This window comes from Scylla paramamosain, chromosome 3 (assembly GCF_035594125.1).
Source record: "Scylla paramamosain isolate STU-SP2022 chromosome 3, ASM3559412v1, whole genome shotgun sequence".
Lineage (NCBI taxonomy): Eukaryota > Metazoa > Arthropoda > Malacostraca > Decapoda > Portunidae > Scylla > Scylla paramamosain.
Window position 1 is genome coordinate 1,092,501 of NC_087153.1, and position 26,830 is coordinate 1,119,330.

At 39.1% G+C, this 26,830-nt stretch overlaps 1 long non-coding RNA gene across 1 annotated transcript; it reads right to left on the reverse strand.

The window, feature by feature from the left end:
- Nucleotides 1-17,823: 17,823 nt before the first annotated feature.
- On the reverse strand, nucleotides 17,824-25,762 carry LOC135116236 (uncharacterized). Its single transcript, XR_010276216.1, has 4 exons — nucleotides 25,702-25,762; nucleotides 19,980-20,176; nucleotides 19,775-19,883; nucleotides 17,824-18,025 (listed from the first exon to the last, which is right to left on the reverse strand). It is a non-coding gene; the product is annotated as an uncharacterized LOC135116236 (long non-coding RNA).
- Between the last annotated feature and the right edge of the window lie 1,068 nt (nucleotides 25,763-26,830).

Here is a 26,830-nt window from a genome sequence, read left to right on the forward strand (position 1 = left end):
CCTGAATACAGTACCACTGGAAGTGGTGTATGCAAGCTGCAAGCATAAAGAAAATGTCATGATTTGGTATTGATGAAACATTTTAGGTCTGACTCAATCTAAAAAAAATACTAAAAGTAAGAAAATATCACATTGTCACATATGTATAAGGCTTTTTATTTTTTTGTTTCTTTGATTAAGGGCTACTATTTGTGGTGTATGTCAGTGTGCAGTGTGTGTGTGTGTGTGTGTGTGTAGGTACATTTGTAATTGCATTTGTGAATGACTTTGTGTGTTATGTATGTGCATTCATGAATTAGTGTGCAGTTTTATGGGTACACTGATTACTAAAACCACCTGAACAGTTGTTATTTCATGCACTGTTTACTTGAATATCATATATATACATTTATACATTTGACCGTAATGGATGCACAATGAAACTTATGACAGACTTATCATCTATACATGATGTGTGAGTATTAATTACCTTGCGGTCTGTTGTCATATTCTTTTATTTACATTATAATGTATGAACTTATGTATTCATTAAGTTTATTAAAAGAGATGACTGCCATTCAGCATTCCAGACGGTCATTGAAGGTGGTGGTGTGCTGAGCAAAAAATGCCTTTGGATATTATTTAAGTATTCACATTGAGAACTTGCTCATTTTGAATTTCATTGGGTAGAATTTTTCTTCACCTTTTAATCTCTTGGCTGTTTTTTTCTTTTGTAGTCTGCATCCTGTAGGGTTGGGTATCTTTATGCATACTTTGTTTCCTTGATTTTCCTAATATCTTCCTCCATCTTTTCCTTTGAATTCTTGTTTTTATTTTCTTTCACCTTTATTATTTCTTAATTTTTGACTTACCTAACTAACATTAGTACCCAATCATGAAAAAAGTGACCAAAGTAGTTTCAGCCTGTTACTTGGTAGTGCTTGGGCACAAAGTGGCCAACACTGATACATAGTCCATAAAAGTATCCAAATAATGCACTGGAATTTTTTTAGGGAAAGATGAACTGTAATTGTATTTCCCTCAATACAATTGTAAATTTTTGTAATCATGGCATGGCAAGAAAAATTCTTGACATAACTAGTCTTTAAATAACTATATTGGTGTTTCAGTTTTTAAAAATGGATATGAATGCTTTGATTTAATCAGTATCTTTATGAATGTGTTTTTAGTGGTGCAATAAGTTGTGCATACCATATTATGAAAAAATTGTATATATATATATATATATATATATATATATATATATATATATATATATATATATATATATATATATATATATATATATATATATATATACAATTTTTTCATAATATGGTATGCACAACTTATTGCACCACCACTATATATATATATATATATATATATATATATATATATATATATATATATATATATATATATATATATATATATATATATATATATATATATATATATATATATATATATATATATATATATATATATATATATATATATATATATATATATATATATATATATATATATATATATATATATATATATATATATATATATATATATATATATATATATATATATATATATATATATATATATATATATATATATATATATATATATATATATATATATATATATATATATATATATATATATATATATATATATATATATATATATATATATATATATATATATATAATGACCAGTGTATTTGTCACAATTGGTGCAAGAAAGTGTAGTATTGATTCTTTATACAGACTTTTTGACTGGTGAGGCAGATCTCATTGTTGATGATGGAACATTTGTAAGAATGGAGATTTTTTAAAGTTATTAAATTTAAGTATCAGAAAGTTATTTGATTTAATGAATGTAAGACTAGAACTTTCTCTTATTACATTTTAATGAAAATTCAAAGAAGTGACAACTGCAATTGTCACAAAAGATTGTTCATGTGAAGTATTTCAGTTTACATTGCTAGGAAGATCTTAGCATCACACTTTCCATTTCCTCTCCTATCTCTGTTCTCTGCAGTTTGTTTATATCTACTTAGATTTCAAATTCATATTTGAAAGAACTGTCGTGCTTGTTGATAGTGCCAGATTGATGACAAATATGAAAAAGACTTGAAAGATCATGGCAGAATTTAAAAGTAAATGTGGAATATGAGTGTTGATAACTTGAAGAGGAGTTGTAGTATTTAAAAGACTATGGAAAGAAAATTAGGTTGGAGATAAAACCTGTATAAGTGGAGAGAGAAGTATTAAGGAATGTGATCTCAGATATTTAAACATTTTTTAATCACAGTAATATAGAGTATGGATTAATGACAATCAGTGAAAGAAATAAAAATGAATTAACTTATGGTTTCTGGAGGGATATTTCAATTAATAAGAAGAGTAAGAAATGTCCTGGACAATATTTTTATTACTTATATTAACATTTGGTTGTGAAACATAGTTAACAAATTAATGTATTGTCTAGAGTAAGTGCAGTAAATACGTTCCTGAGGAAAGATCTACCTGTATCTAATGCCTGTTTCTAGGAATTCATACCCTTCACATGCCAAGGGTTACCACAACAAAAATCTCCACTTATTCTTGCTCCTGCATTTCCTCCTTGTATGCTACAGTCCTCTGAATCTCCTTCATCCTCTTCATCTTATATATTTAAGCACTGCCATCCCATTTGATTTGGTATCATCCTCTTGCTCATCCACCACATCTGTTGTGGTCACATGCATTCTCATAACTATCTCTTTTCCTACTTTTCTTTCCATGTGGTCAGACCACCTCAGAATGCTGTACTTAATTTCCTTAACCACTTTCCATTTTGTTTCTTCAACATTATTTTACTTTGCAAATTTGTCATACTCATATGCACTTTCATTCCTTTTGCCATCCATTTTTGTCTTATCAAAAATTTTCTGTGAACTGATCATTACATTTAAATTCTTTGTTTGTCTTTCATATCACACCAAAATCTCCCTTATGTATGTGATCCGTGGTATGATTCTTATTGGCAAAGAAGAATGCAGTGTTATTGTAATAGAAAATGTATGAGATGCTTTTGGGCAAGGCTGCCCTTTGGAAGAAAATTAGAGTTGTGCAATAGATGGGAAAAGTTCATTGAGGTGATATGGATCTACCTCGAGAAATGATGCAGAAAACTTTTGAAGGAAATGTTTGAGTAGAACTTGGAGTGAGAAAGAGATGCATTTTACTGTGGAAAAGATGGTGCAGGTGTTGTGTGGCAAGAATATCAGCATGGAAGCACAAGGTATTCTGTGAAATCGTAAAACAGAGAACATGTCTATGGTAATGATAATGATAATGAGAGAACATGAGTTTATGGCTCTCAGTGGATTAAAATTGACAACCATGACTGAGCTGCACTATGTAATAAATTTTTGGTAGGGATAGGTCAATTTGTTCTTACCTGGATGGTGTATATATATATATATATATATATATATATATATATATATATATATATATATATATATATATATATATATATATATATATATATATATATATATATATATATATATATATATTATTATTTTTTTTTTTTTTACTGTGGTTATTTTCCTGCATGAAAAAAAGAATAAATAGATACAAAAATAGGACACTTTGGCCTCAGCCTGTTATGATATCCTGCTAATGATCTGCTCTTGATAATAAAGGTATGGATGCCAGCAGCTGCTTGTGTTACTGGAAAGAAAATACTGTATGTATATTTCAAATGATTGTTGCTTTTATTCAGTTAATGTGAGATAGAGAAAAGAATGGTGTACTGACTCATACCTTGCTGGTTGTGAGATTTATGGGGATGTAATGTGGTGATGTGTCCTACCACAGTCATCTTATTGCCTGATAAAATGACGAGTTTGCAAGCTTTTTACTGTAAATGCAGGCTGGCATTATAATGAAATATTCCATATAAATTTATTGATTGTTGACAATAGTTTTTAAAAAGCCACAATAAAGAAAAGTTCTCTTGTTGTTATGTATCATAGTTATCCATGTTGCAAAGCAATGATGATCTTCATTATAACAGTGTGGTGAGTGACCTGCAGGGTCACAAGAGATTTAAGGGATCTAGCATTGGTGATAATGTGCCCTTTATTTGGTGAGTGACCATTTCCACTTGAACATGCATGTCTATTATCACTGATGACATTTGCTCTCTTTTTTCCATTGATTTCAATACTGTACATATATTCAACTGAGCTCCTTTAAAGTATACATGATAAGACCCATGTTTACAGTGTAAATAAATGAACTGGGTGTGAAAGTAGTGTTATTTTGTTTGTATGGAAATGTTTACTACATATATTTGTTGACAGCTTACCTCATGTGAAACAGTTGCATGTTTGGCAACTGTAAAATATAGTACCAGCAAGCAACACACGTGTTACAAAGGACTGACCAGAGGTTCACACACACACACATACACACACACACACACACACACACACACACACACACACACACACACACACAGACACAAAGGGGGTGCTTCAAGTTGCAGGGGTTCTGCGGATTTGGTTAGATGACCAAATCCAACCAAAGCCTTCCAGTAGTAAAGGATTTGGATGGTCTCTTAACCTCCCCTTCCTCATCTCGGGATTTGTTTGGTGCCAAGAGGGATATACTGTATGTTATTTGTATATCCCATCAGTCAAACACTTGACAAATGTCTCGGCGTGGCATTCACACATGAGGATCATTACGAAACTCACAAGACTTTTTGAAAGTCATTCCTTAGTTTCTCTGAGCTGAAGAATGCTGTGGTGGGGTTGGGCTTATCTGCACTGTAAAACTGTATTAACTACATATATTTTTTTAAGGTTAATGGTTTAATATCCATTTCCATATGGAGAAATTGCACTGTTGTAACTGTGTAATTGTCTTGTAGAGAAGTGTTTATTTTCCTGCGCAATACAATACTACATCGCATTTGGACTAATTTCATTAACACTTATGAATGCACTACATATAATCATCAATTCATGTTATTACTTATGGCAGGTAAGTTCAGCGTATGTTGGCTGTTTCCCTACTCGGTGGTCTGGCCTGCAAAGTGTGGAAGATCCCATGTAGCTGTTCATACAAATATCTACAAATAGAAAACTAGGTGGTTTTCCAGCAGAACAGGACACATTATGAATAATGCAGATGAAAGAGGAAGCTACACAATTAATTGCTTCATAAGCTACACTTCTAAAAATATTTCATGCCAGACAATCCAAAGCTGCCAGCACAATGGACTGGCACCTTGGTTTGTCCCACGGGCCCACAGGTATTGGAGAGGCCAGTGTGAGAGATGAGCGAGAAGACTCACAATAAACAGTAATCATGGGTTAACCAGCAGAGAGCGTCCAAGCATCTCTCTGGAAGTGTGTGTTTTCGTTTAAAGAAAGATACTGTATGAATGTATTTGTACTGAACCATACTAATATACATAACTTGCTGAAAGTTTTGTTTGGTATGGTTTCGGTGAACAATATCCAGACTAACTTCCTACATGGCTACACCAACGTGTAGATATTGTCGTTCTGAGTATTTTGATAGTTGGACTAGGTCAATGAATTTAGAAGTAATGTAATTTTGAAGTATAAAGTATTAAAAAGAGTGAAGCCCATGATCAAGTTTGTTAGGCTCCATTATGATGTAAAGATACCCTTCCATAGCGGCATTCAAGGAAAATAACATAATTGAATTAAAGTGAAGTGGAGCTAACGGCAAACGTGTCATATTGGAGGAAATACAAGTGATTTTGTCGACGAGAAATGTTTATCCTTTTATCTCAATGTATCAATTTTTCATATTAAAGGAGTTGATTGTCCAGAAATTAAAAGGGTGGAGCTTTCAGAATATATATATATGTATATATATATATATATATATATATATATATATATATATATATATATATATATATATATATATATATATATATATATATATATATATATATATATATATATATATATCAAGACTTGTTTACTTGTTATTGCCCTCAACTCCCACGCGCAGGCTGACAACAGCCACAAAGATAAAAGATATCGAAATTTAACTGAATGTCAGACTTTATGCATGGGGAATCTGGGGTAAATCTTGCTTGATGCATGATGGGTTTGTATCACTGCACTTCTCAGTCAAGCAGCCTGTCAGTCCAAGGAACATTTGACACCTGTTTCTCACTCTCTACATCAAGGTGCTTACATGAACAGTAAAAGTGAGCTTGTTCAATGAATATTTTTGGCGGCTGCACCTCGCATGGTTCCAACTGGACCGGACTTGCTTCTGTATTTCTGTATTTCCACCTTCCTATGACTTGAATTCCTTCAAGAGGAAGGTTTCAATTTTTGACCACTGCTTTGACCCTTTTATGGGACTGGCATTTCAGTGGGCATATTTTTTTTTTTTTTTTTATTGGATTTTTGTTGCCCTTGGCCAGTGTCCTTCCTACATAAAAAAGAAAAGAAAAAAAAAAGATCACCTGGGATCCCTATGGACACACTTTTGTCACCCTGGCCTTATCAAACACTACCATACACTTTGAATTTTGTTGATTATACCATAAAGTACTTGTAAAATTGTTGAGTACAAGTTCGAGTACAAGTATTACGGAAATATTAAACCCAAGTACGAGTACGAGTACATGCGCTCGGACACAAGCCTGGTGTGTGTGTGTTTGTGTGTGTGTGTGTGTGTGTGTGTAGCACTTATTTGAGACGTATTTTCAATCTCTTAAATATGTACTTGAAAAAAAAAAAAAAAGACACGACTCTGAAGAACCCATCAGTGTTTTGGTAATGGGTTTAACGCGGAGGCCTCACACTCCTTGCCTCAGACCAACTTATAGTCCTTCGTCTGAGGGAAAACTCGTCTTGCAGTCTCAGCACGCACTCAGAATTCCAATTTTTCATGAGTTACCCTCGGCATAATCCTAAGAGGACAATCAAGGGCTGAGTGTCATTGCAGTTGACTGGAACCCCAGGGAAGGGAATTTTTCAGTATAAGTAGCATTGCAAATTGTTTTCATGTACAACAGGAAAAACAATCATTGTACAGTTTATACATAAAGTATGACATTTCTTAGATCATATTTTCAAACGTTTTGGCGTTTTATCTCGATTTGTTAAAACAGCCGTAGTAAGATGCTATCATGATTATATAAATAGTTTAACAGTGGGAAACAAAAAAGACTCATGAGAACATGACCAAGGACCATTTATCTTTATGGCTTTGGACAACATTCTTCATGAGAGAGATCAAAAGTCTTTTTCTTTTTTTTATTTATTTAATAGTTTCATGATGAATCGAGTAAAATCAAAGAGCGCGACGTCAAAATTAAGGATTTGTAGAAAGAAGTATCAAGCTGAAGGAAACGGTGGATCAACAAGAACAGTATTCCAGACGTAACAATCTGAGAATAACTGGAACTGAAGAGAGTGAGACAGAAGGTATTGTCAAGGTGATTTTGGACTTCATAAACAACAAAGTAGTTAATGAATCTCAGCAAGTTACCGTGGACGGCATCGATAGAGTACATCGTGTGGGACGAAAACAAGGAACTACCTCTCGCCTCATTTTGGTTCGGTTTGCAACCTATCGAGCATGACAGAGAGTCTACGCAAATCGACTGAGACTGAACCCGAACCAGCGACGTGGGATGCCTGGGAGGCCATGGGGAACGGTTGCCGCGACTACTGAAGCTTCAAATACGCCGGCACAGGGTTCTGCCCAGGCGATTTACATCAACGAAGACCTAATCAAGACGAGGGCTCTGGTAGGCCCACCAGGCGAAACTGGGCAAAAAGATCCGTGATTGTTGGTCACCGGATGGAAACATTCTACTCAGAGCCTTGAAGGATACAGTAAGGTCAGTGGAAAACATTAACCATCTCAATGACATTATATTGGAGAGTGGCTGAAAGGGAAGGAAAATGTGAATACTAATGGAAATGTGTGTGTGTGTGTGTGTGTGAGAGAGAGAGAGAGAGAGAGAGAGAGAGAGAGAGAGAGAGAGAGAGAGAGAGAGAGAGAGAGAGAGAGAGAGAGAGAGTAAAAACAACTAAATGAAGTTAAATATTAATAACCTATGTATGTTACTATGTTACTATGGTGATCTTCTGGCTTTCCTTATTGAGTCTTGGTTATCCTCTTTTAGAGATTTTGGTGAAACTTTTGTTGTTGCCTTAGACATATCAAAAGTCTGTAATAAAGACTGGCACAATTCTTTGATTTCCAAGCTACCCTCCTACGGCTTTTATCCTTCTCTCTGTAACTTCATCTCAAGTTTCCTTTCTGACCGTTCTATTGCTGCTGTGATAGATGGTCACTGTTCTCCTATATTTATTAACAGTGATGTTCCTCAGGGTTCTGTCCTGTCACCCACTCTCTTCCTCTTATTCATCAATAATCTTCGAAATCATTCTGTCCACTCCTACGCTAATGATATCACCCTGCACTTTTCCACATCTTTTCGTAGACGTCTATCTCTTCAGGGAGTTTTTTTTTTTTTTTTATGTAGGAAGGACACTGGCCAAGGGCAACAAAAATCACGGTTCACGCAGAGAAACCACCGAACGACTGAATTCTGATCTCTCTAAAATTTTTGATAGGGGAAGAGGAAACTTAATTGATATTGTTCAATACCTCAAAACTCAATTCTTAAATCTATCAACTCGACACATCATTCAAGACAACGATCCCCTCTTTTTCAATGACACTTAACTTTTACATAAGAACATAAGAACATAAGAAATAAGGGAAGCTGCAAGAAGCGACCAGGCTTACACGTGGCAGTCCCTGTATGAAACACACCTACCTATTTCCATCTGCTATTCCCATCCATAAACTTGTCTAATCTTCTCTTAAAGCTCTCTAGTGTCCTAGCACTAACTAAATGATTACTGAGTCCGTTCCACTCATCTACCACTCTATTTGAGAACCAATTTTTTCCTATCTCCTTCCTAAACCTAAATTTTTCAAGCTTGAACCCGTTATTTCTTGTTCTACCCAGGTTGCTGATCCTAAGAATTTTGCTTACATCTCCCTTGTTATAACCCTTATACCACTTAAAGACTTCTATCAGGTCTCCTCTTAACCTACGTCTCTCTAAAGAATGTAAATTTAACAGCTTCAACCTCGCCTCGTAAGGGATACTCCTCATTCCCTGTATCCTTTTAGTCATTCTCCTCTGTACTGATTCTAATAGACCTATATCTTTCCTGTAATGTGGGGTCCAGAACTGCACCGCGTAGTCTAGATGAGGTCTGACCAGCGCCAAGTATAACTTTAATATTACTCCCGGCCTTCTACTTTTAACACTCCTAAAAATGAATCCTAGTACCCTATTTGCCTTGTTTCTGGCTTCTATGCATTGTTTCCCTAGACGGAGTTCAGAGCTAACTATAACTCCTAAATCTTTCTCGTACCCTGTACCTACCAGAGTTTGGTTGTCTAATATGTACCTATTGTGTGGGTTTCCTCTACCTACGCTAAGCACTTTGCATTTATTGATATTAAATTGCATTTGCCATCTATCCGTCCATTCATTCATTCTATCTAAGTCTGCCTGCAAGGCGATGGCATCCGATTCTGACCTAATTAATCTACCTATCTTTGTGTCATCCGCAAATTTACTAACATCACTACTAATTCCACTATCCAAGTCATTGATATACATTAGAAATAACAATGGCCCTAATACTGATCCCTGTGGCACCCCACTAATTACATGACCCCACTCGGATTTCGAGCCGTTTATTACCACTCTCTGTCGCCTGTCACTAAGCCATGACCCTATCCAGCCTAACACCTTCCCATCTATCCCGTGTGCCCTAACCTTTCTCAGGAGCCTTTGATGGGGGTACCTTGTCAAATGCTTTACTAAAGTCCAGATATAAGATATCATAACTATCACCATTATCTACTGCCTCGTACACCTTACTGTAAAAACTTAACAAGTTTGTCAGGCAAGACTTCCCCTTCGTGAAGCCATGCTGTGACTGATTTATCAAGTTATGTTTGTCTAAATGTTCCCTAATGTTTCTCGCTATTATTGACTCTTAACATTTTACCTACAACTGAAGTTAAGCTGGCAAGTCTATAATTAGACGCTAAAGTTTTATCTCCTTTCTTAAAGATGGGTACTACATTAGCCTGCCTCCACATTACTGGTACCTCACCCGACTCCAGTGATTTCCTAAAGACAGAAACTAACGGCTCACTAATAATCTCTTTACATTCCTTAAGTACTCTGGGGTATATTTCATCAGGTCCTGGTGACTTGAACTTTTTTAGCCTATCTATCTCCTGTTCCACTATCTCCCTAGTTATGGAAATATCTGTCAGCTTCTCATTCTCATCTGCTCTAAACACCTGTTCACTATCTGGCATATCCTGCATGTTTTCCTGGGTGAAGACAGTTAAAAAATAATCATTCAGAAGTTTACTAATCTCCTCCCCAGAACTAACCAGCTCCCCATCTGCTGCCTTTAATGGACCTACAGTATCCTTATTCTTCGTCCTGTATACCTGATAAAATCCCTTGGGGTCCCTTCTGCACTGAACATCCTCGGTGCGTCCTTTACCTATAATGTAAACTGGAAACTTCACATCTCATCTCTAGCTATAAACAATTTCTATGAAGTTAAGCATCCTGAGTCGTCTCCGCCAGTTTTCTCCCCTTCCCCTCCCAACCTTATCCGTCCATGTGTGGAGTATGCTTCACTTGTCTGGGGGTTCCGCTCATACCGCTCTTTTAGACAGGGTGGAATCAAAAGCTTTTCGTCTCATCAACTCGTCCCCTCTAACTGACTGTCTTCAGCCTCTCTCTTATTTCTGCAATGTTGCATCTCTTGTTTTCTTCTACCGCGATTTTCATGCCAACTGCTCTTCTGATCTTACTAACTACATGCCTCTCCTCCTCCCGCGACGTCGCTTCGCAAGACTTTCTTTTTTCTCTCAACTGTCTTCTGTCCACCTCTCTGATGCAAGAGTTAACCAGTATTCTCAATCATTCACCCCTTTCCCTGGTAAACTCTGGAACTCCCTGCCTGCTTCTGTACTTCCACCTTCCTATGACTTGAACTCTTTCAAGAGGGAAGTTTCAAGACATCCTGAAAATTTTGACTACCACTTTCGTCTCTGTTTGGGGACTGGCACCTGAGTGGGCCTTTTTTTTTTTTTTATTGCAGTTTTGTTGCCCTTGGCCGATGCCCTTCTTACATAAACACACACACACACACACACACACTCACCCACCGACCCACCTACCCACTCACACACACACACACACACACACACACACACACACACACACACACACACACCTATACCTTCGTGTCTGTCGCGGCCATCACATATTCATTTATTCATAGCCTAATTCAGATGTAAATACAGGCCAGTGTTTGGTGTAAATTACTCCAGCAGAGCCTCAAGCGTTTACACAGTGTTCACCCTCCACCCATTGAGAGGCGCGGGAGACGGGCTGGCCTGGGTGACCGGGTGAGGGGGAGATGGAAAGGATGAGGGGGCCTTGCAGAGTAAGAAGGGGAAGGCGTGAGAATTTGAGAGGAAGTGGGAGGTGTGGGAATTCGGGAGGAGTGTTTATGGGGGAGAGGAGGGAGTGACAGGATGAGGGAGGGGAAGGAGTGTTTGTTATGGAGTAGAAACGGAAAGGAGAGGCATAAGTAGTTTGGAACGGGAGGTGGAGTGCATGGGGAGAGAGGAAGAATGTTTGGCTGGAAATAGGAGGGGAGAGGGAAGGGAAGGTGTAGATGGGTCAGCTATGCAAGCACCACCAGACGCCCTTCTCTCCATCCCACAGTACATATTCATTTACTAACATGTTATCAAAACTTCAAACGGTTTGTTCTGTTATTTAATCTTTTGTAATGGTGTTCTTGATTGAAAATTGCTCGGATGGGTAGCTGTGCTGTGAGTACTTTGATCTCGAGAGCAAGTAAACATACGTACTGCATAGCCGTGCCATAATGAATAATGCAAATGAATAATGTAAAACTGGCATACCAAATTGAGACTACCATTTTCAACAACCCATACAGAAAATCGACAATAAAAAAGGCCTGGTAGTTGTGAACGACTGCAATCTGAACTTTTCTGAACACGTGACAGAAAAAAAAAAAAGATGTATAAAGTAAACAAAATTCATGGAATAATCAGAATATTTGCTTGCGTAGATAAAGAAACGTTCAAGCCCATATTCACGGCCCTAGTGATTCCCCCCCCCCCCTCTCTCTCTCTCTCTCTCTCTCTCTCTCTCTCTCTCTCTCTCTCTCTCTCTCTCTCTCTCTCTCTCTCTCTCTCTATCTCTCTCTCTCTTTATTCATCGTTGAAGTGCATGATGGTCCGTGAGTTGTCTTCTCAGGGGTTCTTAATTTTGTTTTTCTAAGGTTCACTTTCAGGAAGATTAGGCGATTGAACCATAAGAGGAAGACAGCAGCTGATGATTTTGATTTCATTAGCATCAAGGAACTCTTAAGTCTGCTGGCAGAATGTCTTCACGTTTTTATCGGCTACTAATTATTCCTTCGATCAGAATTAAGATGGCTTGTAATATCTATCTATCTTTTAGTACATTGATTTCTGTAGCCTTAAAAATGGACTCTGTGGAGTATAAAAGAGAAACGCCCTGCTCGCCTGCCTCGAAGCTGTCAATAAGTCAGAAAGTAGGCAGGATGCAGGAGTGAAATGAAAATGATAATAGTGATAACAACAATAATAAATAAAAAAATAAAAAAATAGAGGTCGGTTCCGCTTCTGTCAGAAATGTGTCCTGACTATAGCTGAGCGAAAAGCTGATCTGACTTTGTTACTGGTAAAAAAAAGGTGACGACTCCATTGGTGTAAAAAAAAAAAAAAAAGAAAAAGGAAAAAGACAACTAAAAAGAAAATGGTAAAATGGTTGTGGTTTAATTAAAAGAGCAATAGTGACTTGTCTCCACCAGTGTGAAAAAAGTGGTTTAATTACAGGGGCAGCAGGTAGAACTGGATCATTTCCCCTTTTCTCTACCCCAACGTACCTCACCTGGCCCTCCCCCCTCCCTCGCTTCCTCCTTTTCCAGCTATTTTTGGCATTGTAGTAGACTGAGCAATAATGACAGGCTGTGGCAGACGCATTTCGAGGCACCAGTGTCAGCTTCCTCTAGGTCCAGCAGAAGGCGGACGAGCGGGGAAGTGAAGGGAAAGAAGGAAGGAAGGAAGGAAGGAAAGGAATCCAAGACTCCAAGTGTTTGCTTAGAAGACAGCATCCAGATCACGCAAAATTTACAAAACGGCAGTAGGCCATATCTTGGTGGTGAGGTGGCAGTGGTGATATCGTTGGCAGAGTTGGGGACTAGATGGAATGGGGAAGGCCGTTGGTGTGCCATTGAACCTTTGCAAAGGCTGAGTATGTTTCTGTGTCAACATTCTGGAACGCATTAGACCTTCACTGGAGTTGTTTCCAAGCCCACATAAATTATTAGTTGGATTGTCAAGAATGACTTCATTAATGGGACAGAAGCCCTGTTAAACTATCACTGGAATCATGAAAACACCTCTGAAAATCCCGATAACTTTCACTATCTGTTGAAAATACGAGGAATACTTTACGACCCTGAAACGTTTGAGAATGTGGCCTCTGAAAACTATTGTAATAGCATAGCGTCGGCATTTCCCACAAAGGATCACTTATTACCACTCATTTTCACTACCGAGGCCAGTACTTTGTGATATCAGAGATTAGTGCGAGTATTTGTTTGGGGCAGTGTGGAGCAGCTAGACAAGAGTGTTTCACCATCGTCCCGCCGCCACCACAGGGAACACGGGATGGGGTGGAGGTTGGCAGTGGGTGTAGGTGGGGAGGAGGGCGGCGTGGTGTGTGTGGTGTGTGTAGCTGGCCGGGTAATGTGCCAGGCGAGGGACTAGTGATTGGCGGCACTAATGGATCGACGCGATTTATTAGAAACAGGGGCCAGGGTTTTCGGGGCTGTTGGCGGGGCGGAGCGGGGCGGGGAGAGAGGAGCTGCGGGTTGCTACCCACAGGGTGCAGTGTGGCATTAGTCGGTACATAATCTTGTCAATGAATGTTGCATGAACCGCTGCCTACAGAGGAGCGGCGGCAGTCAATGCATTGCGTTATAGGAAGGCGGCGCGTGACGGCCAGTGTTGGTGGTGGTGGGATACACTAGTGTTGCTCCCACGCACAGTGAAAGGGGGTGGCAGGGGCGGCTCTCTTCTCTAACAAATGTGACAAAAAAAAAAAAAAAAAGCCATGCAAACGATTGAGTTCTTGTTTATTTTTACTTTTACATTTATGGGCGGCGCCACACCACAGCGGCACACAACTAACCTGTCATGACGCCATCGCAGAGGAACCGCTTCCGTATACATACAGGTCCTGGGCTGGGGCTGCTGCCACTGTACAGGCCTGCATACCCTCGTCGCCTGTGTATGTACGTGTGTCGGTGTGTTGACGGGATTCAATACTCAGTGCGTGATTGTTCCTCCTTTGGTTAACAGCGCGTATAGTGTGTAATGTCTGCCTATTGAGAGTCATCTGTGCGTGTATACAGGAAGTAAATATAGGCGCATCTGTACTTGTTAGGCATGTGTAAGCTGTAGCAATATTGGCTGTGTGTGTGTGTACGTGTGTGTGTGTGTGTGTGTGTGTGTGTGTGTGTGTGTGTGTGTGTGTGTGTGTGTGTGCAGTTGTCGTACATACAACAGCTGCTGTTCACGCTGTTCATCTTGTATTTATTGCTTTTCCCTGCTGTGCTTCCCCTTCCCTCAGCATCCTGCCCCCTTCATCGCCCTCAGAGAGAGAGAGAGAGAGAGAGAGAGAGAGAGAGAGAGAGAGAGAGAGAGAGAGGTGACGGCAGGACAGTGAAAGGATTTACATCTTCCTGTGACGCCGGAAGATCTCCATGTCACTTGAATTCTCTTGTTGCGAATCTCTCTCTCTCTCTCTCTCTCTCTCTTGAATTTTCTCTTGGTATGTTCTTTTAATTCATTCTTTCTGTCAAGTGTTTTGTCTATCTATGTATCTATTTACCTGTCAATCTATCTATTTATTTATCTCAATCCCTATCTATCTATCTATCTATCTATCTCTCTCTCTCTCTCTCTCTCTCTCTCTCTCTCTCTCTCTCTCTCTCTCTCTCTCTCTCTCTCTCTCTCTCTCTCTCTCTCTATATATATATATATATCCGCCTATACTAAAAGTCATAATTTTGCAATATTCTTAATAGTTTAGACCTCTTCTACATTCACATATTATTCTTGAACATTTTTGCTTATGTTCCCACGTACTCCTTGTCACTGTCTTAATAATTTTTAGATCTAAATATTAACAAAGAATGTCTCTCAAAATACATAATATTATCAGTTCTGGCATATTTTCTCTTAACCTACAATGTTTTGTGATTGGGATTTTTCATGTGACTGATCCAGGAGAACCCGGGAATATGGTTATTTTCCAGTTGCCTTGTAAACCAAGAGATCTCCGCACCATTTCCAAATATCAACAACTAATTAAACGATTTGTAGCTTACAATTTCATTTAATTTTCTTGTTCAAAAGTTATACTGATTCTAAAGTAGTAGTAATAGTAGTAGTAGTAGTAGTATTAGTAGTAGTAGTAGTAGTAGTAATAGTAGTAGTAGTAGTAGTAGTAGTAGTAGTAGTAGTAGTAGTAGTAGTAGTAGTAGTAATAGTAGTAGTAGTAGTAGTAGTAGTAGTAGTAGTAGTAGTAGTTATGAGGGAAGCGAAATTTACTATGGAGGCTGTTGTTTCATTTTGAGCAGGCCGGTCCGGCCCGACCCTAACGCTATTCAAACGCTAATATCTCCGGAACTGCGGGGCCGATCATAACGGCATTAGCACCATATGACAGCACAACTTTATGAATTTTATATATCATTTCTTCTATTGGATGAAGTCAATGGGTAACTTGCAAAAAGTAGAAGGGTGTTGAAAATAAGATCTCTCAAAAACTACACTACCAGTTTAAATGAAACCTAAGAGGTGTCATATATGATTCTAATGAAATTCCTTATGTCAACTTTTAAGTAGTGTTGCGCATGCGCAAAGTAAAAATACCAACTTTTTAACTAATTAGCTGATCTAGCTCAAATTTTGTTGGTAATAAGGGTAATTCAAATTATAACGAAAACCAAACATGTCAAATTTGCAACACTACTGAGCATGCGCAAAGTATAGTATAAAACTTTTTGTAAAGTGACCGTCAGTTTTCTGCACTTTTCACCAACTTCCTTTTGTTTCAACGAGGACGGATGAAAACCATTGAATACAAAATTAAATTTCCCATCCAGCGGTATACAGCACAACCATTTGGCTCTCACAAAGTTTTGAGCTAGAGTGATTTGAATATTAGGCAAGTGCGCGATGTGTGTTGTGCCTGAAATTGCCGCCAACATTTCAACTAATGAACTGATGAGCCTCAAATTTTGTAGGTAATAACATTAATATAAATAAAAAAAAAGTCAAATTTGCAACACTACTGGCCATGCGGAAAATACATAATAAAACTTTTTAAAAACCGAAAGTCAGCTTTCTGTAATTTTCACTTTTTTTTTTTTTTTTTTTTGTCTCAGCAAAAGCGGACACATACCACTGAACGCAAAATGAAATTTCCTATCCAATGGTATATAGCGCAACCATTGGGCTCTCGCAAAGCTTGAATATTAGGCAAGTGGACGATGAGCAGGGTGCTTCCACTGTTGCATTACTGACAGCTTCGCTCGTCATTCGCCTTCCAAGCGTTTTACTGGTAGTAGTAGTAGTAGTAGTAGTAGTAGCAGTAGAGATAGAAGTAGTAATAACAATAGTAGTAGGAGTAACGTATGTAGCAGGGAAGGAGTAGCAGCAGCAGCACCAGCAGTAATCAGTGACAGGCCTTGGGAGGGAGGTGGGGTTGCTGTCACACTCAGCGAGGAGGCAGGACTAAGTTTAATTAAAGTTTACCGTAATGGCGGCACGAGATCCATTAAGACAAAACATTAGGACTGTGTAATTAACCTGCCAGCACTTCCCTCCTTCACCTCCCTTCTTCCCCTTCTCTTCCTTACCTTCTAACCTAACCTAGTCTCTCTCTCTCTCTCTCTCTCTCTCTCTCTCTCTCTCTCTCTCTCTCTCTCTCTCTCTCTCTCTCTCTCTCTCGGTTCTTCTTCCTTCTTTCTCTTCTCTTCCTTACTTCCTCCGCTGAGGTAACCTAACATAATGTATTTGTTTCCTTTCTCTCTCCCTCCTTTTTCTTTTCTTTTTCCCCCTTGATTCTGGCGAAAGATTGGAGGAGGAGTTGGAGGAAAAGAAAGGGGATGATGATGATGATGATGATGATGATGATGAGGAGGAGGAGAAGGAATATAAATGAATACAAAGGAAAACCAAACAACGTGTCTTCAGGTCTTTGCAAGGTTGTTTGGCAACTACTTCCAACTAGAGGGTAGAGAGACAGGGCAGTGCATCAAGAGGAGGAGGAGGAGGAGGAGGAGGAGGAGAAGGAAAGAAAGATGGAGGCTGGCGGAGGAGAGCAGATGATTTCGAAATGAAAGGAAGTGAGTTAGAGTGTTTATCAGCTAACTATCCATCCAATCTCTCTCTCTCTCTCTCTCTCTCTATCTCTCTCTCTAGAGCGCGATAGGACAGCGATGTTGCGGCACCTAAACCTCCAATTAGGTAAGCAAACTATCAGGTCGAGAAAATAGACAGATAAAAAAAAAAAGTTACCTATGTAAGGGGAAATATACAAATGAATAATGGAAATATCACATTTATATATATTCTTCCATTTACATACAAACCTTTTTCATTTTTTATTTTATCTATTCTTCTTTCATGCAATTACTTTTCCTCTCTGTGCAGTATTTTGTGTGTCGGGCTGCGGGCGGTGTGTATCCAAGGTGCATGTCCAAAGGTCCAGCCCTTGTGTGTCTCTCAGTTATTGACGTGGTGGTGGTGGTGTTAGGCAGGCCATGCAGGAACTGTGCGACCTACGGGGAAAGATATATGCTTTTATTTTCTCTCACTTTTTTGTTGTTTTCGATATTTAGCTAGTATTCTATTTCCAGTTTCATTTTGCTTTGAGTGTGTGAGGGTGATGTGTATATATGTGTGTGTGTGTGTGTGTGTGTGTGTGTGTGTGTGTGTGTGAAAGAGAGAGAGAGAGAGAGAGAGAGAGAGAGAGAGAGAGAGAGAGAGAGAGAGAGAGAGAGAGAGAGAGAGAGAGAGAGAGAGAGCGTGGGTGGGTGAGTGGGCTTGTATTTATTTTTATGGAATGTGTTTATATATGACTTTCTTCCCTTTTGTGGATATCTCCATTCTTGGAGACTTAAGTGTTCACCACCAGCTTTGGCTTTCCTCTCCCTCTCCAAGCGTCTCTTTCCTCTCTGATATGGAAGCAATAGCCATTCCAGGAAAAATCAGAACAGTACCTCCTCAGATCATCTTACTTAGTAGCAGCGTAGTGCCAGAAACACCTCCATTTGGGTGGGTTTAGAGATGACACTGGAGCGATGGAACACAAAACAGAAATAAGACTGACGGGAGAACCCCGACAGAGAGAACAGCTTGGAAGAATAAACTGAGGGTTAGAAGTTTTGAAAAAGTCAAGAATGTTCATTGCGTCTCGAAGGTTAGGGTGTTGCAGCTGTTACTCTAGGTCAAATAGATTTAGCAAAGTTGAAGAGTTAGTCAATGAAAGATGATGACAACCAAAGCTGGTGGTGAACACTGAAATCTGTAACTATGGAAATCTCATTAAAGGAAAAATGGGTCAGAATGTACTCCACTTCTGAAGTCAGAGTCAAAAAATTTTACATTGCTGCAGAAATTAGGTGAGAGATGCACGATACAGGCAAATATAGTAAGAGAGTAACATTAAATGACTGCGTACGTAAATATAACTGCTAACTTTGGTACGAAAATGAGGATAGGGAGAAGAATGTAGGAGAGAACAGAGAAAGGATTGCTGTGAGCAGCTTCAGATATGTGGGGAGTAGAAGGTGAAAACCGGAAGTGAGGTGATGTTCTATAATGTGGAAATTAGATCCATGTAAGGTTTCGAATGTTGCAGAAATTCATATAAAGAAAGTTCAAGGACGGATCGTGACATCTCGAGTCATCAACAGTTTTTTTTTTGTTTTGTTTTATGTAAGAGGATCACTGGCCAAGAGAAACAAAAAAAAAAAAAAAAAAATTTCCACTGAGGTGCCAGTCCCAAAAGAGATGTCAAGAGAATCATCGAAAATTTCAGGATAAGTGTCTTGAAACCTTCTTGTTGAAAGAGTTCAAGTCATAGGAAAGAGGAAAGACAGAAGCAGGCAGGGAATTCCAGAGTTTACCAGAGAAAGGGATTAATGATTGAGAGTACTGGTTAACTCTTGCATTAGAGAGGTGAACAGAATATGGATGAGAGAAAGAAGAAAGTCTTCTGCAGCGAGGACGCTGAAGGAGAAGAGGCATGCAGTTAGCAAGATCAGAAGAGCTGTTAACGTGAAAACAGCGGTAGAAGATATCAAGAAATGCAACATTGCGGCAGTGAGAAAGAGGCTGAAGACAGTCAATTAGAGGAGAGGAGCTGATAAGACGAAAAGCTTTTGATTCCATCCTGTCTAAAACAGCGGTATGAGTGGAAATGAATAACACAGTGTTTTTAAAAAGAAATGTTCAACAAAACCAGAGCAGTGTTAGTCTTGGTAAATATACAGTCATCTCAGTTCGGATGTGTGTAATACTCTCACAATAAGGTGCCCTGGTGTGGTGGATAGTTGTGCCATTCAGCCTGAGCGTCGCCTTCCCAGACCCACCAGCGCTGGTCAGGAGAAACTGTGCGTCTTGGTCTTCCTTGCCCTGGAATCATTAGCCAGACTTAGTGGTGCGATCAGGGTCATCTCCATTCATGGCGTGTTGCAGAGCGTGGCTGTAACTCCCCCACTCTACACTCACCGCAAGCCGGTGTATGCTGTGTGCGTGTCCTGCTGAGCCCAGACTGTCTCCTCAACGCTCCTTCTCCTGCGTGTCCTTGGTGGTCTAGTGAACTGTTACATCTCACCATAAGTAGGTCGATATCCAACGTCTCCCACATTCTTGTTTATACTCAGCCAGTAACGCACGTACTGCATTGTGCTGCCCTCTGCAGCTGCCTGGAAATGTGAAATAATAATCTCCCATCACCAAGTCCGCTGAACTTGACGTTCTTAGATTTTCACCACTAAAATATATATATATATATATATATATATATATATATATATATATATATATATATATATATATATATATATATATATATATATATATATATATATATATATATATATATATATATATATATATATATATATATATATATATATATATATATATATATATATATATATATATATATTTTTTTTTTTTATTCTATTTTATTTTATTTTTATTTATTTATTTTTTTTAATGTAGGAGGGACACTGGCCAAGGGCAACAAAAATCCGCCACTGCCTCAAAAAAAGAAAAACCACTGAGATGCCAGTTCCTTTAAAGGCTCCAAAGCGGTAGTAAAAAATTGAAGGATAAGTGTCTTGAAACCTCCCTTGGCGCACACACACAAAAGCACACACACACACACACACACACACACACACACACACACACACACACACACACACACACACCATGAGTAATAGTTTAATTCCACTAAACTCTGTTTCATCAATTTCCAAAGTGATTTTGCCGCCTGATGGCATATGAACATGGTAATACAGCCGACGACTGATGCTTCCACCTGCTGATTAGTCTACTTGTTTGCAGCTTTTGTTTAAACGTGTAGCAATTTTACTTAATTCCTACAAAACAACTATTATTTGATTGTAAGACACCAAGTTATTTACATACATTTAGGTAATCCGGTTTCTTATAATTAAGTAAGGGTTTCAGTAGAAATATAAAGTTATTTCACCGAACATTTTAAAACCAGACATTAACCAGAACAACTGTGAGCGCGTCAGTGGTAATGTTACCCTGTTTGTGTACTCAGGCAGCGAAATTTCTTTACAGAGTTGATGAAAGAGAGCACAGTGAGACTCAGGAAAAGTCAGAAGCCAGGACGGTGGAGCATGATGATTTATACCCAAGCACAGCAGACCATACAGGAAACACAACACTGGAGCCGCTCACACCATGGCTAAGGGGGGAGGGGGCAAAATACATGTATGAGGACCTACCAACTACTGTGTGTGTGTGTGTGTGTGTGTGTGTGTGTGTGTGTGTGTGTGTGTGTGTGTGTGTGTGTTATCTGTCGTTTCTTTAACGCTAAATGCCTTTTTGATCTTGCTAACTGCATGGCTTCCCCTTTTCTGAGGTCTCGCTGCACAAGGTTTTTTTTTTTTACTTTCTCTCACCCTTATTCTGTTCACCTCCATAATGTAAGAATTAACGAGTATTCTCAGTTCTCTTCTGTATTTCCTCCTTCCTATGAATGAAACTGTTAAGAGGGATGTTTTAATAGACTTCCAAAATTTTGGATAATCTTTCTTTTGACTCTACTCTCCACAGATTGGCACCTTCAGTGGGCCTTTTTTTTTTTTTTATAACTTTTCATTGTCCTAGGCCAATGCCCGTCATATGAAAAAAAAAAAAGTTATAACGGCGACATATGAAAGTAAAGGATTTTAAACGTTGATAACCCTACTGAGGAAATATTTAGTTAATTTTGACGTTTAAGTCCTTCACCTGTCACTTATCTAGGGCCTGTTGTGTCTTGCTGTATTTGATCAATCATCGATATTATCTTTAAAGAATTCTTTGAATACTTTAAGCACTTCTATTGCGTCATCTCGCGTCCTTCATTTTGAAAGAATGAAAAATTTTCTTAGCTGGGGTATTCTTTTAGCTACTCTACATCATAATCTCTCTAGCTTTTAAATGCAACACAGGGGCCGAAACATCGCGCAGTTTTCAAGATGGGATCGAATCGGAGAGTTATAGTTTTAGCTTAGCCCTTTTTTTATTTCTTTCTGAAGGTAAGTCCGAGGAGGAGGAGGAGGAGGAGGAGGAGGAGGAGGAGGAGGAAGAAAAAAAAAAAGAGGAATTAAAGGAGAAACCAGAAGTGGAATACAGTGGTGTCTCGGAATCCGAGTTTAATGCTCTCTAGGAGGCTGTTTGGATTGTGAAAAATTCGAATTCCGAAACTATTTTTCCTATAAGAAATGATGGGAAGTTAATTAATCCATTTCTGAACCCCAAGAAAACCCACCAATCCGGACAGTAATCTGAACGCTTGTAATGTCGTCTCTCAATAACGTGCTTAAGTTATTCTTAGTTCAAGTAGTAAATGAGCAAAAATATCACAGAGAATGTATATATATGCACACACTCACAAAAACTTACTCCTGTATGGCCAGAGTATGATAGTCGAGGCAACAGACAGTGGTATTTTACATGCTGTGTATCAGTATTGCCTAAAGCATCCCGACTTTCAGGAAGCATTATTAAGTGACAAAAGAAGGTAACCTGTGGTATGTTGAAAAGATTTGCCAGTAAAGCTTATTGATAACAAGGCTACCGTGATCACTCACTCACTGCCCGCCGCTATCTTGATTCACTCTCTGTAACGGTTCCAAAAATACAAAGGAATTCTTTGCCCTGCGGTTGTCTTGCAAATACTGTGTGATGTTGTTTATCTATGTTTTAAGATAGTTTGTTTTGATCCTGTTTATTATTCTTGCATTACTCTGTCTCATTTTTATGTTTTATTTCCTGGGATCAAAGACGCAGGGAAATACGCTACGTTGATGTTCGGTTTTTGAAAATGTGTTCGGATCTCAGAGCAAAATTTTCTAGAAAAAAAAAGAAGATTCAGATTCCGAATTCCTCGAACAATGGAACGTTTGGATTTCGGGATTACCACTGGGATAAGAAGAACGAAGAAAACAGATGAAACAGAGGAAGAAGTTGAGATGGAGAGAGAGAGAGGAAGAAGATAAACAGGAAAAAGAATATTAGGAGTAGTGAAAGAAGAGGAGATGGCAGTAGTGGTGCTGGTGATGGCAGCTGCTGTGGGGAGGAGTCAGTCGCCACATTATTCATGACCACATTGGCACGTCAGGACGGAGGAGGTACGGTGGAAGGAGGAGAAGGAGGAGGAGGAGGAGTGGGATAGGTAGGTAGGATGAGGTAGAAATTTCCGGCGTGTATGCACATTAATTAGTTCTGGTGCTCGACTTTGTGCCCTGGCGGATGAAAAGTCCACTGAGCCTTGGCGGGAAGGAGACGAAGGTGTGGAGGGCGACGGGAGGGTGACGGGGAAGGTGGGGGAGTGATGCTGATGACGTAGAAAACACTAATGGAAAGCACGGGTATATTGTAATCATACTTTATGATAGGTATTTTTGAAGGATCACAATACTTTATGGCTAATTGATAAGTGGTTCTTTTGGTCAGTGTCTGCCTACCTACTTAACTACCGACCTACCTACTTACCTATCTTCCTATCTTCTATGTATCTATCTATCTATCTGTCTGTCTGTCTGGCTGTCTTTCCGTCTATCTGTCTATATCTATCAATCAGTCAGTCACTCTGTCTGTTTATCTATCTGTCAGTCAGTTAGTCGTTTAGTCACTCAGGCAGTCAGTCAGTCAGTCTGTCTGCCTGTCTTCTCTGCCTGTCTGTCTGTCTACCCATCTTCGCTGATGGGTCAGGGCAGGAGGACACGCTGAGAAGGGACTGGAGGGTGGCGGCAAGGAAGAGACGGCGGGGAAAAGAGGGAGGGAGTAAGGAGGAGGGACTGACGGTGACAGGTCCCCAGGGTGTTGACAGAAGACAAAATGTAATTCTGTGCCCGGGTAATGCACGTATGCTTTTCGCTGCTTCTTTAACATGATTGACGCATGAATTTGTCTTAGTCAGGTGGAGGTGGGAGGAGGAGGGGGAGGTGGATGATGAGAAAGAAGAAAGAGGAGATACTGGAAGTGGAGGAGGAGGAGGAGGAGGATTACAAAGGGCTACAAAGAATAGTCAAATGGCAGCAGACCTTAAGATCCTTGCAAGGTTATTTGGGAACTACTTCTAACTAACTACTCGTGAAAGAGATAAATTAATAAAGCAGAAGGCTCCTCCCCACCCACCACTCCCTCCAGCTCACGCTTGCGTGAAGTAATTATGGTCTATGAAAAAAAAAATACTAATTATCTACATTAATGTTATCAAACCCCTGAATATTTGAAGCCCTGCTATTAAATAATCTTGCTTCCCTTCTTTAAAAGAGGGAATATATTTAGTTCATTAAATCTTTCTTTACTGAGGATACTTCTCAGGCGAAATATGATCTTATTTATTTATTCTGTGTTGTACTTTTCAGGCTTTTTGTTTTTTTCTGATATGAGGCCAAACTTGTACACAGCAGTACTGAAGAAGAGAAAGATGTTATAGCTTTAATTTGACTCTTTCTGATTTGTTTCGAAGGTAAGTCCGATAAAGTAAATCGAAGTGCTAACGGAGCCTAAGATTGCTTCATATTAGGAGGTTACATCCTTTTCTTTACTCACTGTAGAAAATGGTTTGCCATTCACTAGATTATGTAGTGTGGTGATTATTGTATAACTGTGAAGTACTTTATATCTGTTGACACTAGATTTAATCCATCATTTTGTGGTCCGGTAAGTTGGCCAATCTACTGTGTATCTGGCAGCATGCATTCTCTTCCTGTATTGTGGTTACTTCACGTGATAGCAATTTTTGTGTCACAGTTATCACATAAAGGCTAACACATTACTTTGAACTCAGTGATTATTGTGGGTTACATTTCTGATGTATTAATTACATATGATAACCTTTTCTCTGCGGTATAAAATCGTTCACGGCACTAAGGACAATGTATGAAACCTTTATAGGGGTCTACAAGCAAAAAAGAAAGGGGGGACTAGAAGAATAGGTTTTTGGAATTTCTAGCCAGTATAGCGTTTAGAGGTGGCTGTAGAACAAGATGAAATGACTCAAGAGTGTTTCAGTGGTTAAGGAAAGATGAGGCAAAGAGCAGTGAAAGAGATAATAGCTGTTACTAAAGGAAATTGACAATGCTATAAATAAAACATTAAAAACTGCAATAATTTTTAAATAACATTTCATAATAAATCAAAGCATGATTAGAAAAATAATGTTATTTTCGTGTCCATAATGAAGTTCCCTGTATTGAACACGCGCACTTCATGAGCCTGTCCACTGTCACGAAGGCGACACGAACACCCACCCCAGGCCGGCAACACTGGCCGCTAATGAATTGATAAATAATAAAAAGTAAGAAATTCAGTAAAAAGAGGAAAACGGACATTTTTAAGGGATATTGAAAGTAAAATTTCGTATATGAAAAACCACTCAAGGGTCGAATTTGGCTCACGAGTCACTAATTGAATATCCTTGCTGCACTGGCCATTCTACCCGAAAAACTTTTCTCTGCCCGAATCTGGGGTGACTGCTACTCCCTCCCTTTCCCCCTTCTCCCTCCCCCCCAGTCCCCAGGGCTCGCACAACTATGCATCGAAGAGGTATTAACAAGATTGGAGTCGGCATCTCTTTGACTGACTTCTCCTTTATGTGCTGTGGTGGTGACCTGCAGTGGCGCATAGATACACAGTCCATGGTGCACTGGGTGTATTTCAGTGCAGGCGTCAGGCAGACAGGTGAACCAACCAGGGTTACGTGCTAGGCAGGACGGCGGACAGGCAGTGTCTCACTGCAGTGCAATGGGACCACTAAGGAAAGACGTGCTCGGGACTCGATCACTCACACTCGGTCACACGCTTCATTCATACCTACTGTGCTTCGAGTAAATAGACTACACAATCACACAACAACCACACAGTAGTGGAGCTGTTGAGGTTCTGTACGCATTTACACCTTTATTTTATTCCTTAAATCATATAGAAATGTCCTCCAAGACAGTCAACTCAAGTTTGGTTTCAGTGTACCCTGTTGATAGATGTCGGCTTGGTCGTAATAGATATTAGGAAACTCAACGTGTTTCTTCTAGCATAAAGTTTTTATTACCAAGTTATTATCACTGAAGGCTGTATTATAGTTCCCTCTGACGCGACTCTTTGGAGATTCCAGAAGTTACCATGTTATCGTCATTTGTTTTATGTCTAGAGTGTGGGATGGTGTGGCGGTATTTATCCATCGATTCCTCTGACTTCGTTTATGACATCATTTGTGCCCACGTGAACGAGACAATGGGTGTTGGGGAGGAGGAGGAAGAGGTGGAGGAGGAGGAGGAGGAGGAGGGGGAAGAGGAGGGAGTGATGACGAGGCCAGACTGGTTGTCTTTGCTCTCTTTAACAGTAATACTTTTTTTTTCAGCAAATCTGTCACAATAGTTTTGTTACCTGAGGACACACGAACTTGGTAACACTGCCTACCTCTGGCTGATGCTGTCTCTGATCGGTTTACATTTATTCCCAACTTGTTTTGAAACAAACTTTATTCCTATCGCAATGACCACTTAATTATAAGACATCGGTATTATTTTTCCTCTTTTTCTCCATGCTCCTCTTTTCCGAGCATGAGGGGAGATGAGTGACGTCTCCGTTGCGTATTTTTGTGTCTGCGTGTGTCAACAGAGAGAGAGAGAGAGAGAGAGAGAGAGAGAGAGAGAGAGAGAGAGAGAGGGAGAGAGGGAGAGAGGCTAGTTAGCTTATTTCAAGGCTAAGTAGTTCCATCAAATGAGGAGTAGTACTTGAAATAATATTATTATTATTATTTTCACATAAATATAACATCCCTATCAATTCTTTATCTACAAGCATATCTTTCAAGTAATAGC